General features: G+C 36.9%; 1 protein-coding gene across 1 annotated transcript in view; it reads right to left on the bottom strand.

The window, feature by feature from the left end:
* The window catches only part of LOC140148691 (EF-hand calcium-binding domain-containing protein 1-like), a 33291-nt gene extending 28650 nt beyond the window's left edge, over positions 1-4641 (bottom strand). Inside the window, exon 1 of the mRNA XM_072170730.1 lies at positions 4412-4641. The gene's annotated coding sequence lies outside the window, so the exon portion shown is untranslated. The remainder of the gene's footprint in view (positions 1-4411) is intronic.
* Between the last annotated feature and the right edge of the window lie 9625 nt (positions 4642-14266).

The raw sequence follows: 14266 nt of genomic DNA, 5'->3' as shown, positions 1-14266 counted from the left end.
GATTTACTATCGATTATGGTATTATGGTGTATCGAATCATAGCCTCTCTACTGTCTATGATCGAATCCAACATCATCCAGTACATGTAACTACTGATGATTGATATCAAAATAATATCGGTCGTTGGAATATTTGGCCCGGAAATTGATTTTGAAATTCATATTCCTGGAATTGGGAAATTCCCTATCAGTACCGACATAAGAATGCGAGTAAAGGTCTGAGAGGTCACGAAAAACATAACGAGGACCTTTAAAATATATTATGTGTAAATGATGATAATCACACCACCTCTTAATACCTGCAGAGATAGGAATGGAAATAGGCCATCACGTCTTCAGACCGGTAATTTCAGGCGTTACACACATCAGTGACTGACTAGCTGAGATTTATCTTGACAAGATGAAAATAAACACATCTTTACATCAACCGATGATCACCTGATGCAGCATGGTATCATCACCTGAGGGAACAGGGAAGAGGTCTTATTGGTTTAAGGTTCATCAGTAAAGCGTCATAACATTGACGCGTGTTTATCTGTTTGAACTGAACACCCGGGACTGAACATCGTTTAGCATTATCATTTTCCTGGTTCTGCCAGTGAATCTGAGCTAGTCCGACTATATCTTGACTATCAATAACACTGCAAAAAATATTTTACTTAACATTGAGTAAAAAGGTCACAACTCAACAAATGAACAAAAAATTACTCAACATTGAGCTCATATAGGTCACAACTCAACAAATGAGTAAAACATTACTCAACCTTGAGCTCATATTGATAAATGTTACCCAACATTGAGGGTAATATCTATTAAAATGAGCTCAATGTTGGGTATTATTTACTCAATTTGAGTAATGTTTTACTAATTTTGTTGAGGTGTGACCTTTTTACTCAAGTTGAGTATAATTCTAAGAGTGAATCGTTGGGGTTGTCTTTCGAAATGCAAATTAGAGAATAGCATATATATTCAATAAATTAACATTTTTAAAGAGTTAAATGCAAGTTCTCGGCAATGGTAAAATGACCAACATTAGTGATATGTGTCTTGTTCCCGGGGTCTTGTTAATGTTATTTTTAGTATTCAATGTTTACAAAGTTACTCAAATCACTAGCTTCATTCTCAAATTAAAAATAACTGGACACAGGTAAACGTTACTGAACTCTTAATAACAATAATGAAGGAACCGATGGAAATTGAATTGTTCCTTTGCCACAGGTCAATCTTTCACCTCCCGGGCTTCCCTTATTATGCTTTATATACGCAATTTACGATGTTGCCCAGTGTCCACGTTTCCTTTGTTGTAGACAGGAAACAATAGCTAATAAAGTCATCAAAAACTTCTTTGGGGCTTACAGTCTTAATTTTGGTAATAACAATGGGCGAAAAAACCCTACAGAATTATTGCAAATAGGGCCTATATAAAAACACCTGTCCGCTCTATCCATATCAGCTGATAATTGCCTTGAAATTTCAATTAATAATCACAACGCTGACAACTGAACACTTTAAAACTTTTCGAACAAAGGCTCAAAGAAAATAGTGAAGAATAGTCCTACAAAACATGAAAAACGAGAACAAAACCTAACACCAACTATAGCCTCGATATAAAATCTGCTGGACTTTTGGTTTTGTCCAAATTGAATACTCTTTCATGGGTTGGCTGTAAAAAGAAAAGTCAAAAAATCAAGTTATATTACGTTTAATCCCGTTGGCTTTAACATTGTTTTCTTGGTACTTAGCCATTATTAACCCAACTTATTTTACAATTTGCTTAATATTATACTGGTATCACATATCACAATGACATTGAGAACACAAATGAAATATCATTGAGACAAAGATGAATGGTAATAGTCATTTTTGTATAAAAACCACTTTTTAATCATAGCCACATTTTCGTAGACCTCATCGATCATTTTCTGTTACATAATTATGTTTCTAGTGAATATGTTTCTCGTAAATGTTTCTTGTGAATATCAAAGGTCCGGCTTGGACTTGGTGTGGTCACTATATAAACATATAAAATTGATAAAAAAATGATATTTTGGTCCAGGAAAGATAAATAATGTCGTCCTCCTCTCAATTGAGAAACATAATCCTATATAGGATATACTCCAAGAATTTTTAATTTCATCATAATGCACTTCTTTAAAAAGTTTCTTTTAAAAACAGTGTTCCTCATTTAGCTCTCATTGCACCAATTTTTTCTCCTACATGGCCTTGGATATTCTCATGAAACATACATAATGCTATCATGCTATGAAATAACAAAGCTTGACAGCAAAACTCAATTTGAAGCTTCATCCAAATATAAAATCGGCCAGTTGTCGTAATTCAAGTTAATTGTAAACAAACATGGTTTGCGTTTTACAAGAAACCTGATAACGAAAGAAAGCAGTGAAATACTACAATGAACTTGCTGCCCTTCCTATGCATGTCTACAATTAGATAAATTCTTCCCGCCAGACCGGGGTTTGTGTATATTTTGCTATCACCTCTCACTAAGCTTTGTTGATGTAAGAATTCCTAATAACAACACCAACAGGTCTTAAGGGTCCAATGCTAAAAGCAAAATGGTGTAAAGGTTGGTTTTGTGGTTTGTTTTGGTGTAGTTTCGATAAATGTCGTCAATTTCAACTAAAATTCAGTAAATTTGATGCCATACTAACCCAACCTAGATTATGTAAGTCTTTTACTCATTTAAAATGTGCTATTCTTAGGGTTAGGAACAGTGGGAGCCCGGGAGGGGGGAGGAGATTGGGTGCTCAGCCCCTTCAATAAATTTGGTGTGGGCTCGAATACCCTTCAGCCACCGATAATTCCAGGTGAAATGAAAAAAATGTCGTCATAAACCAGGAACAGCTAGGGAAAATGGGTGTTTTGGACGTATTTTGTGCAAAATTTTTCTACTCCTAGGGGGACCCCCCTCGGGCACCCCCAGAATAGGTAATCAACAAATGTTCATTTTGTCAGTCTCCCCAATGTTGAAAATCTTCCAAAGCCACTGCTAATGTATTAAAAACAGCACCTTTGACACGAATTAATTAGTGAAAAAACGAAAAATGACGCACCAGCAAATCATCATTTGCAGCGATTTGCTCAGTATTGTCATTGCAAAAGTTTTAAAACTTCCAAATGGTAAACTGCTATTTGAATACTGATTTAGCTTACATCAGCTATGCTGTCTATTTGAATTCATATTATTTGGAGGTTAATGGGGTATCCTTTCTTAAGGCTATTCAACAATATTTCAATCGGAAAATAAGCAGCTATTAAATTAATTTATTAACCTTAAAATACTCTCATGAGGTTTCCACCAGGAAAGAATATTAAGAGTATTCTAAAATACATCTTCCTTAAACCATTTAAACTTATACATTGAATTAGTATTGACTGGAAATAGCTGGCAATAAACTCTACCATTTAATATGTCTTGGTTTGGTTTATCGTCTGGGATCGTCTGACGTGTCAATTTGTCAAAATGAAGATGTTAACCATGCTCCCTCCCATATAGTGTTATCACTGTCTACCTGGAATCCAACAAACCCATGACAGACAACATATATCTTGAATCGCATCCAATGGTACAAACAAAACTGTAAATCAAGCGGTGAACTTGATCATGTAAAGGTATGAAATAAATGACGGAGGAGATTTATAATCAAAGTTATATAAAGTAAAACTTCCAATTTTTAAGTTAAAGATTCCGGTAAACGTCAATTAACATTAAATTATATTCAAATGCGTGAGACATGCGTGACTTCGTTATGACTGTGTTAAAAACAACTGTCATTCAGAGTAGTTTTGTAATCATGATAAGTGAAAGTTGAAGTGTGGTGATCGAGAAAAACAATCACAGAAAACGTACGCGTGTAAATAATCTTTTAAATAATTTCCTACAGGGTGGAAAGATTTTTAAAAACCTTTATTATGTTCATTTACTAGTACATACGGTGTTATTCGATTCTTAGAAATTGAACGTTTGCTTACTACATAATAAAATTGTCACATAAAAAACTATATTGCTCGAAGTTAAGGGTGCATAAAAGTAATTATATTCGGAAATAATGTGATAGCAACTTCTAGGTTTAAACAAGACAAGACCGAGGTAGCACGATGGGTATGCCAATTGCACCGATACGAATGCATGCACCAATATGAGTAGGCATAATTTGTGCAATTGGTCCCTATCCACCAAAATGAGTGCAAACTTTGTTTTGGATCGCAGACCAAACGGAAAATAAAAATCCCCGGTTATTAAAGGTGTTAAGGTTGAAATTATACTTTACATTTGATAACTTCCGATCAAAATGAGGGAAAATGAGTAGAAAGTATTTTACTATTTGTATGTCGCCGAGAGCAAAATAAAAAAGAAAATTAGCATAAGAATAAGTAAAAGGGTAACTTACCAATCACTGGATAAAAACTTATTCCAAAATAAATGTTAATATTCCGTAAAATATCCAAAACAATAGAGAAATTTAGTTCTTATTAGAATGTAAAATTCTTTGGATCCAATCACATCGGCTACATTCCCATATAGGCTATCCTGGAGCCGCCGCAAACTTTGCAAACTTTACGCTTCACCGTTGATGTCTCTGGCGTTAAATGCCAAATGACTTCCTGCACACACCAACTTTTTTGAATTGAGAAAGTTTGCGGATATTGGAGCGTATGCTGTGGCTGCACATGCAAGTTTGATGTCACAGAAAAGGTCAACGTTCTTGGCGTACAAAACAGTAATTAGCCTCTTTGTGGGCCCAATATATTGTCTCAAACGTCCATGACATGATAGTGAATAACAAGACATGATTATTTTCGTTATATATGACAAATAGACCTACCTAAGCAATAAAAAATATAAATTCACTCTTCCCTATGAAAAAAAGTTCTTAAGAATTAGAGTACAAACCCTTTTCATTCTAACAGCAAGTTGTCGTATGAATCTCGTTAGTTGATAAAAATGATAAAAAATAAAATAACATTGGAAACAAAATACAACAAATTGCATTCTAACCAAAGTTAAAACTCGACGCTAAGTCATTTGTTTGATGTATATAAACTCAAAACTGTCTAGTGTTGCCTCTTGAAATATTAACTTTTTCTTAGAAAAAAAAACCAAGCAATCCTCACAAAAATTTATTTGGGATAAGTAAAAAGCAACGGCAATACCGATCATGACTTACCTATTTTTTTTTTTTTTTTAAACACCGAGTATTAAATATATGTAGCTGTTAACTTGTTACTCTCCGGGAAGTGGGTTCTAAGGCAATATTTTCCTTTCACGAGCACAATCTGAGACAAACATAGAGCATAATGTCCAATTCAGCTGCTATATAATCATGGTAATAGGAAACGGCTGCTTACCCGGGTTTACCTGTTTTCATCTGAATAAACCTTTTAGTTAATTACGTAAGAGTTTTAGTGAGAACTCAAACCTAAGTCTGCCGACAGCAATCTTTTGGCCTCAATAAAGAGTTATTCACACCAAACACAATACCTTTTGGTAATGAAAAACAAATACCACAGAATTTGAGAGCATGAATCGACCTTTATTTGAACAGAAGATGGGCACGTATGTTACCAGGCCCTGGTCTATACATAAATGAATACTGAGTCACCGCTAGCTGATGGTGTTCATTAAATCATCAGTAATGGATATGGGTGAGAAAGATAGCTAAAGATGTTTGTGTGATCATGTAGAAGTACTATTAAAAACAAAAGAGCTTAGAATTATAGAGAGCTCATTTATATAGATACGGAATAGAAGTGGTACAAGGGTAGAACTTTGTGGTACTCCATAAGTAATAGGAAGGAAAGATTGTTTTTAAATCAAATACATTGGAGGAGGTGGATGGCAATATCGGTGGAATGTTTGGAAAGTAACTAGGGACCCCAATTGAGGAGATGGTGATGGAAGAGTAGACTTAAACAATTTTGTTAAGAAAGGCGTTCCGCCGATGTTATGTTGAGGTCCTTGTTAAGGTGGTACTACACCCCCTGATAAATATTGTGACTCAGAAAATAACTACACACTGGTAACAAAAGTTATGTATATTATAGGGGCAAGGAATCCAATAATACTTCACTGAAATTTCAGTGATTCATGACAAGTGGTTCATTGTATATGTTAAGAAATGAGGTACAATCTAGCGGTACCTCTTTTCTTATCATAAATAATGTACCGCTTGTCTCGAGTACGTAATTAAAAAAATATGAGAATGGCAACATACGGAAAGCAGCCGAGAGATGCAAAGAGTCACAAAAGGCAGCCACCAAACCACAAAGTCAGCTACATATATTTTGCAGTAAATAAAACAATTAGGAATTAGGGAATGGGGTTTTGGTAAAGCTGCTCGTGAGATTTGGGTGCGTGTACTTCTCAGCTGTCTTCCATACAGGCTCTTCTGCTTGGAGGGAGCAACGTATGCTCTATAATTGATGACCGAAAGACTAGTTTGCGTATGACGTCCTGCCGATCAGACCAAAAATTCCGTACTGCGCGCCTTTGCCCTGACGTAAGACGCAAACTAATCTTTTTAATTCGGTCTTCAATTAATTATAGCAAATATCACGCTGTTTCCTTTTGGCAGAAAGAGAGATACCCTGATTTGTATGGTACAACTAAGAAACATATTAGGACTAAACTGTAGGCATGATGAGGAAACAACAAGCATGACAAGGTTTGCCATGGGCAGCCCAGTTAAGTTGCTCGCTTGCCAACATCTACTTCACCCTTTTGAATGTGCTTTCCTGAATAAAGATCAACGGATTCTATAGATATCTTGATGTGTATTTTCTTAATCTGATAGTGCACCGGAGATTATTTGTATCAAAGTATTTTATCCTTCTACATGAACCAAAACCTCAATTTGCGGCAATTTCAGATTCAGAAGTCAGGTTCCTAGATCTCCACAGGCTAAGGAAAAACACTTCCAGTCTGGTAATCTTGACACAGCAGAAACATCTTCACAATGTTCCCTGTTACAATAATTCCAATATCTTCCAGGGCATCTTCCTTCAACGGTTATAGAGGAATTCACAAATAATGTGAACACTTTAAAGCCAGGCTCCATAAGAGAAGTTACACTGAAGAATTTATTAACAACACCAATAAAGACAGACTACCCTAACGGAAACCGCTAACAAAAACAAATTGCAACACCGATCAGACCTTCCAGGCTGGTCTTCATAATAATTCGTCTATCTCACTGCCACACAGCGCTTCTCTAGATTTTTCATGGACCAGTGTCCCTTACGGACCAACCTAGGTCAACAAACAAACAATAATTATTGAAACAAGAAGTGGGATCTTTTATCTGATGACCAAAATCTTAGAACTCTATTCTCATCGCCACCATTACCTTTGATATAGCATTTCGACCTTCTACAACCATGCACAGGGCAACTAGTCCGGGCCAAATTTCCTTTGACCATCAACATTTACATCAAGATTTCGTCACAACTGAAGCAAACAAAATATTGAAACCAATACGAAGAACGGAGTAGGCGTTTGTTGGGGTTCTTGTACATGTGATCCACCTGGCTTGGGCATTCCATTGCTGAATGTAAGGAGATGCTAAAGGACTTCAAGGGCAGAATCCCCGGCAGATAAAATAAAAGAGATGCATGGCGGCCCGTGGCATATCTTCATGATATCGATGAGGGTGGATTTTCGTGGAGCCAATTTGAAGGATTTTTTATCAGGGTTAAGTTTCAGGTGGTTACTTACAGATCCAGTCCATGAAGTCGTCAAGACCAATCAGACTGAAGGTAATTGCTTCCTCTCCGTTACACGCATGATTCTCAACAAATGTGAGATCTCGACACATTTCCAGTGGTGGGAACTGAAACCTTGAGATACATCGTTGATAACAGCCTGGAATATGGGACCTAGTTTGGTACCTTGAGGAACACCATCATTCAAGAGGCATAAATATATATCACCACCTGCTCACGCACTGACGGCGATTATTGAGAACGATAGCCCCCCGCAAATAGTAAATACCCAACAATTTTAGCTAAAATATCAGCAATCGATATAGATATCATCTTATCAATGCTGAGTGGGTGTTGCTTAGGAATAGGGACACTGCAGATTTCCACTGGTATTGCATATAAAGCCCCTCGTCAAAAGAACTTCGCATCAGTTGATAGGCCACTCTGTCCATAAGCAAATTTCTTCATGATTTTGGAGGAATTCCATCAAGGACACATGATTGCGGAGGTTTTAACATTGTCTCGTAAGCTCCCAAAATACATACGATGTATACAAGCAGGAAGATAGCACGGGGACGGGACAAATTTAACAGCAGGTAAAGCGATTGGAAGCTCTGTGGGATTCAGGATGATTCTGGGAATTAGTATGAGACGACTCGTTCGCAAACCCTATTCAAAGGGATGGTTCTTCTTCTTTAAAAGCTTTTAAACATTGTGTCGTGTAGCAGTAACGTTAATCTACTCATAATCTGTTATCGCCTTTGGACTTTTCAATATGTCCGGGTAGATTCAGCGAAGTCACCACCGGGAAGAGGTACTTACCGGGGGTACTTGTTTATAATTGACCTATTTATGGTGTCCGGTTGCACAGGTAAATGACAGAAAGGTGTCCATCAGTATGGGGAATTACATTGCAAAGACAAGCGACAATCTGGAATTTGTGTACATGCATTCACTCAGAACTCTAGTCAACCGATGGCTATTGTTGTACAAGGCTCACACAGTCATTTAATGAGGCAATACAAACGATCGAATTTGGTGTTGAAATAAGCAAAATTTTGAGTTACACCTTTTCAATGTAAAATTAATTTTCTCGGCCAAATGAAAAGCAGTAATTTTCATTTTTTCAGTAAATGTTAGGAAAAACTATAATGCTTGATACTATATTTTTTTCAACTGCAAGAGTTAAACTAAGGTGTGAAATTCAGTCATTTATTGTAAGATTTTCGATTTTGATAGGCTTCAACTTGGCCCGCGAGCTTTTTGTTTTGTTTTTTGATCAACCTTTTAGCATATCACCGTGCGTTTTGTCAGAATTTCGGTTTTGATTACACCATTTTTCAATCCCGACTACCAATTTTGTCAAAATCAACTCGCGAATGTACCCATGGATGAATGATTTTGCCAGCCACAATAGAAATATCGATTATTTCTGCTGGTTATAATTAGAAATGGAAGTACTGAGTTGGACATTTTGGCAGTCGCAAGTGAAAAAAGGTGAAATCAAAACGGATATCCTCACAAAACTATAGACCCACACGATGTGTCTTACATGGGAAATATCTTTCTTTAGCAAACTATATTAGTTTGAAACGCTAAAAAATTAATTCTGAAAAAAGCTCGCGGGCGAGGTTAGGCCTATAAAAATCAAAAATCAACTAAAAGACACAAGTTGCATAACAATAGAAGCTGGTGACTAAAAGTTCTAAGTGCTTTGCGTATTGTTTTCTTGAAGAACTTTTAAGTGCACGTTACGATTTGACCGTTGCCAGGTCAACTGGATCACGCTTTCTTTGTTACGAACCAATGATCGAAATGATCACAACACAAAGCCTATGGCACATCAAAATTCAGAACAGGTGTATGAGCCCAGGCTTGGAGCAGTAACCAATGGTTACTAACGGGCACTAAGACAGCGAATAGGCTATATATCGAGTATCTTATAGGTCTATATTGAGTATCAATTGTTGTTGCAGGGAATATCAGATGGCCATATTAAAGGGGGGGGGGCGTTCCTGTGAAACTGAGGAGTCTTTCCAGTAAGTGAAATCTACCAAAACACGTTTCAAAACGTAAAAGGGGCCAAGTTTAAAAATCTTTCCTGTGTGGCTTTTCACCCTTTTTTAAACTTGGTCCCATTCAGTAAAGTGGTACCGTAATAACATGAAGAATGAGTCCTAATTTCTACATGCAACAATTAGGTTTAAGACTGTTCGAAAGCGGTGCAATATGACGTAGGCTATGTATTATCAAAAACATTTGAAGGTTTATGTTTCATTATATTGCGTGTTCATAAAGAGTAGTAGAGTATTATATATACTTAACAAATTGACTGTCTGTCAACCTGTTACATATTATAGGCCCTACATCTGTACATAAGGCGCAGGATCGCACAAGACGATGAAGAATTTAACAAAGTGAGTATTTGCTACTTTTGCTTAAATCAAAATACATTATAACGTCTTTACGGAAAAACTTCAATCAAGCACGAACATTAATTAATTTACTCTACAAAATGAACACTGACAACTAAGAAAACAAACAAGTAGCCTAAAGATGACTTCGTATGGGTCTTTAGAAACTTTCATAAATGGGACCAAGTTTAAAAAAGGGTGAAAAGCCACACAGGAAAGATTTTTTAAACTTGGCCCCTTTTTATGTTTTGAAACGTGTTTTGGTAGATATTAATTCTTTTTTGAGGAAAAAGATATTGCGCGGTAAATGGTTCTTTGTAGCCATGCGAGGCGAAGTAGTTGGATATCCATATTTCGCGGTTAATGGTTCTTTGTAGCCCTGCGGGGCAAACTAGTTGGATATCCATATTTCGCGATGAGTGGTTTTTGAAGCTCCGCGGAGCAAACTAGTTGGATATCCAAATTTCGCGGTTAGCAGTTCTTTGTAGCCCTGCGAGGGCAAACTTGTTGGATATCCATATTTCGCGGTTTGTGGTTCTTTGTAGCCCTGCGGGCAAATTAGTTGGATATCCATATTTCGCGATGAGTGTTTTTTACAGCTTCGAGGGCAAACTAGTTGGATATCCATATTTCGCGGTTAGCAGTTTTTGTAGCCCTGCGGGGGCCTATATTCGATATCCTCATTTCGCGGTTAGTGGTTTTTAAACGACCCGTAACCACCCCAATCAGCTGCATGGGGTAAAAGAATTATTTAAAAAATAACAGCTGAACCCTATAGTTCAGCCAGGGACTGGAAACGACATATTGATGACTATATATAGAGTGTATTCAATAAACCCAAGCGGAACGAGAGCTGCTAAGTAACCGCTATCCGAACCATAAACACGTGCATTATCAGACAACGAGTGTTCCATTTTCTCACGTTGTACACACGTCAGTCGAATTTGGCGGTGTTGGTTTGTTAGCCCTCCAAGTTATAACATCGTTCACTTTGTGTTGAACATTTTATGTGGGCCGCACTGTAATAACATAAAGATCATTCTGATCAGTGTGATATGATATCATTTCAAGAGGTCACTTCCCGATTACCATGATTAAGCTAAACAGCCTATGTGGAAGAATTGTATGCATCAGCATTGAGCAACCACATCAATGATGTAGTAATGAATACCCTCTATTGTTATCGGATTAATTTTTACGACCTTCGATTACATGGGAGTAGCAACGAGAACACGGTGTTTGATTTCACTCACATAATAGATCAATATTGACCTTCATCCAGCAAGGATCAGCCAAGCACTACAGTGGCCAAGCACGAAAGGTTTCTTGTTGTCTCTTCAAGTATTTTTACCTTAGGTCTATAATCATAATGCAGGCCTAAATCCCGGGCCTAAATTAAGTGTACTGTTCGAGTAGGAGGATTTGTTTGATATTATTCTTGATTTTGAATAATATTATAGTACCTGTTTGTTTCCATATATCGGTTATTAAAATTACAATTCACCACATACACATTCCAGTTTGTGAGAGGTTTATAATGAATAAATGAATAGGTGTTATTATTTCGAATTATAATTATTTAGGGAGAGTGTTTTAGGATTTTGTTAGAAAAGGGACGATTGTTGATCATGTTTATTTTATTGTTGTATGTATTTTCCTGTCATTTCCTGCAAACCTAATAAAGATATTTTGATAATTGAAAATAGTCTGTATCATAAATCGTAGAGGTTGAAAGAGTCAACAAGCGTCAGAAATTATAATTTGCCATGGAACTTCGGTCATATTTTATTTGAAATATAACTGGATGTTAGGGTCTGCATGCATGGTATGCATAGTATGATGATATACAGACACTGACCTTTCCCTAAAACTATTAAGCAGCAAGTTGTGTATCACACCCATCATGGGTTCGAACCCCTTTATTGTATTTTATTGTTAAACCTGAATAGCGTGATTACTTTTCATAATTGCAATATCTGAATATTATATAACAAGCGGGAATAAGTCTATAAATGTAAGAGTATCGGATCATTTTGAATGTTAATAAATACGAAACGCCGGCGGTAGACACCACACACCGTCATCATCCCTATATCTTCGTGTTAAAAATTGCCGTGATAGTACGATGAATCCTCACGTTTTCAACAACTACGCATGGTGATTTTATTCGAGATAGGCCGTGCAACTCAGGCTAAGCATACAATTTGAGATTTTGAGCGCCTGCCACACTGTTTCTATTCTATGTTTTACGATTTTCGCATGATGCTGGCCGTAACCGCCACAACGTGGAGCTGCTACGCGTAGCTTACTTTTCGCTTCGCGGAGCTAAATTGACCAATCATGTTAGATCTTTTCATTACGCGGAGCCAGTGGATGCATCCTCGTTCCAGAGAGAAAACTCTTGCCAAAATTAATGTTTACTATGGGGATTTTAAATGAATCGATTGTAAATAAACCACGACCAGTTGTACAGGATCAATACCATTGTTTGATTAGTGTATAGTCAATGTTACCTTGCATGCATGTGTCATGTGTGTGGCGTGTTTGTTTGTTTGTTTGTCTACTGTGTCAGGCCAGGATCACTGACACCCACGGTACTGATACTCTCATACTATCACGGTGATCATATTGTTGAATGTTGTTGACTTAAAAATAATCATGATGCAGTCATGTCTACAGTAGAACTCACCACGACCTTTGAAGGACTTAAACCCTATTAAAAGCTATCAAACCAAGATAACACTCAATGAAAACGGCTCAACTATGTTACATCAGATCTTCTCTGGTTAAATACACACTGCACTTGTGTCTGTTTTACCTGTGCAATGAGCTGGTATTATAGTTTCAGTTTGGTGAACGATTATAAAGCGAACGCAAGGTAACAATACTGTGGGCTTTTGTTTACGAAATGAGACAATAGTCTGCTTATTGTTAACCAGCGTTCTTGAAAATGAGAAGGTTAATGACTTAACACGGTTTAGAAATAATTTCTTCATATTTTTTGGTACAAAAGTACCAATATTTCCAAACACCTAAATTAGCTAAAAATTTAGGACATGTTACAAAACTATATTTTCTAGAATTTCAGAGAATACTTTAAATATTGGCCAGTTATTTTTTACACAGTAGTGACGTCAACTAGGCAATGGCCTATACTTCTAACATACACTATTTGTAGAGGTCACGCGTCAATGGTGAGCGCACTGAGTATTGTGTATAGGAAAACGGACAGTAACTACAGTATGTATGGCCTACTACTAGTATATAAAGTAAATCCGAGCTGGTTTGCAGTTTGCTGAAGGTGGAATTCCGCGGGGGCACCGCGCAAGGTATACAAGTTGGCTCCCGGCGAGACACTGCAGATGGCAGAACTGTGTGCATAGTTTACCACCACTCTGCCTAGCTATATAGTTATGTACAATACTGTATGAGTTTCTTATGAGTGCATGTCCATCTTAATAATAAGTCAGTTCGTACTTTTCATAAACTACTTTTTGAATCATAACTTTCGTGACCGAGGATATCTTGCAACTACGTGGCGCTTCGTCTGGCTGGCAAATTCTTAATGAATAAATTCGCTTCACGTAATGAGTAAGTCGTACTTAATTAGTCAGTTTTACCTCCGAGTAATGAAAAACTCTAACATGATCATGATTGGTCAATTTGGCTCCACGGAGCAAACAGTCAGCTACGCGTAGCAGCTCCACGTTGTGGCGGTTGCGGCCTACCATATCAGTATCCCATATGATATTTCTATTGCAAGAAAATTATATTTGTTGTCAGGTTTTATCTTAAATACACTAACTGGAAATTAAATACACTAATTAGTGAGGACCGGTATTTTGCTGTGGATATGTTTAACTGCAATTTGCGGGTAAAAATTTGAAATCCTGAGTAAAAATTTTGATCATATTCAACTCTTTGAGAAAAATTTATATAAAAGAATGCATGTAAAATCCAGCTGCAATACAATGTACATTATTGACACACTGTCACTCTCTTTATCTACGGCAATAATAGAATATCGATTTCAATCGAATTGAATACGATGCTCAGTTTTCAGTTTGTAGTTGACTACTAAGCGACCTAAGCGATCGATTGCTAGCCAATCAGATAGAACTCCTTTTCTTG

This window comes from Amphiura filiformis, chromosome 3 (genome assembly GCF_039555335.1).
Source record: "Amphiura filiformis chromosome 3, Afil_fr2py, whole genome shotgun sequence".
Lineage (NCBI taxonomy): Eukaryota > Metazoa > Echinodermata > Ophiuroidea > Amphilepidida > Amphiuridae > Amphiura > Amphiura filiformis.
This window is presented reverse-complemented; position numbering and strand designations above follow the sequence as displayed.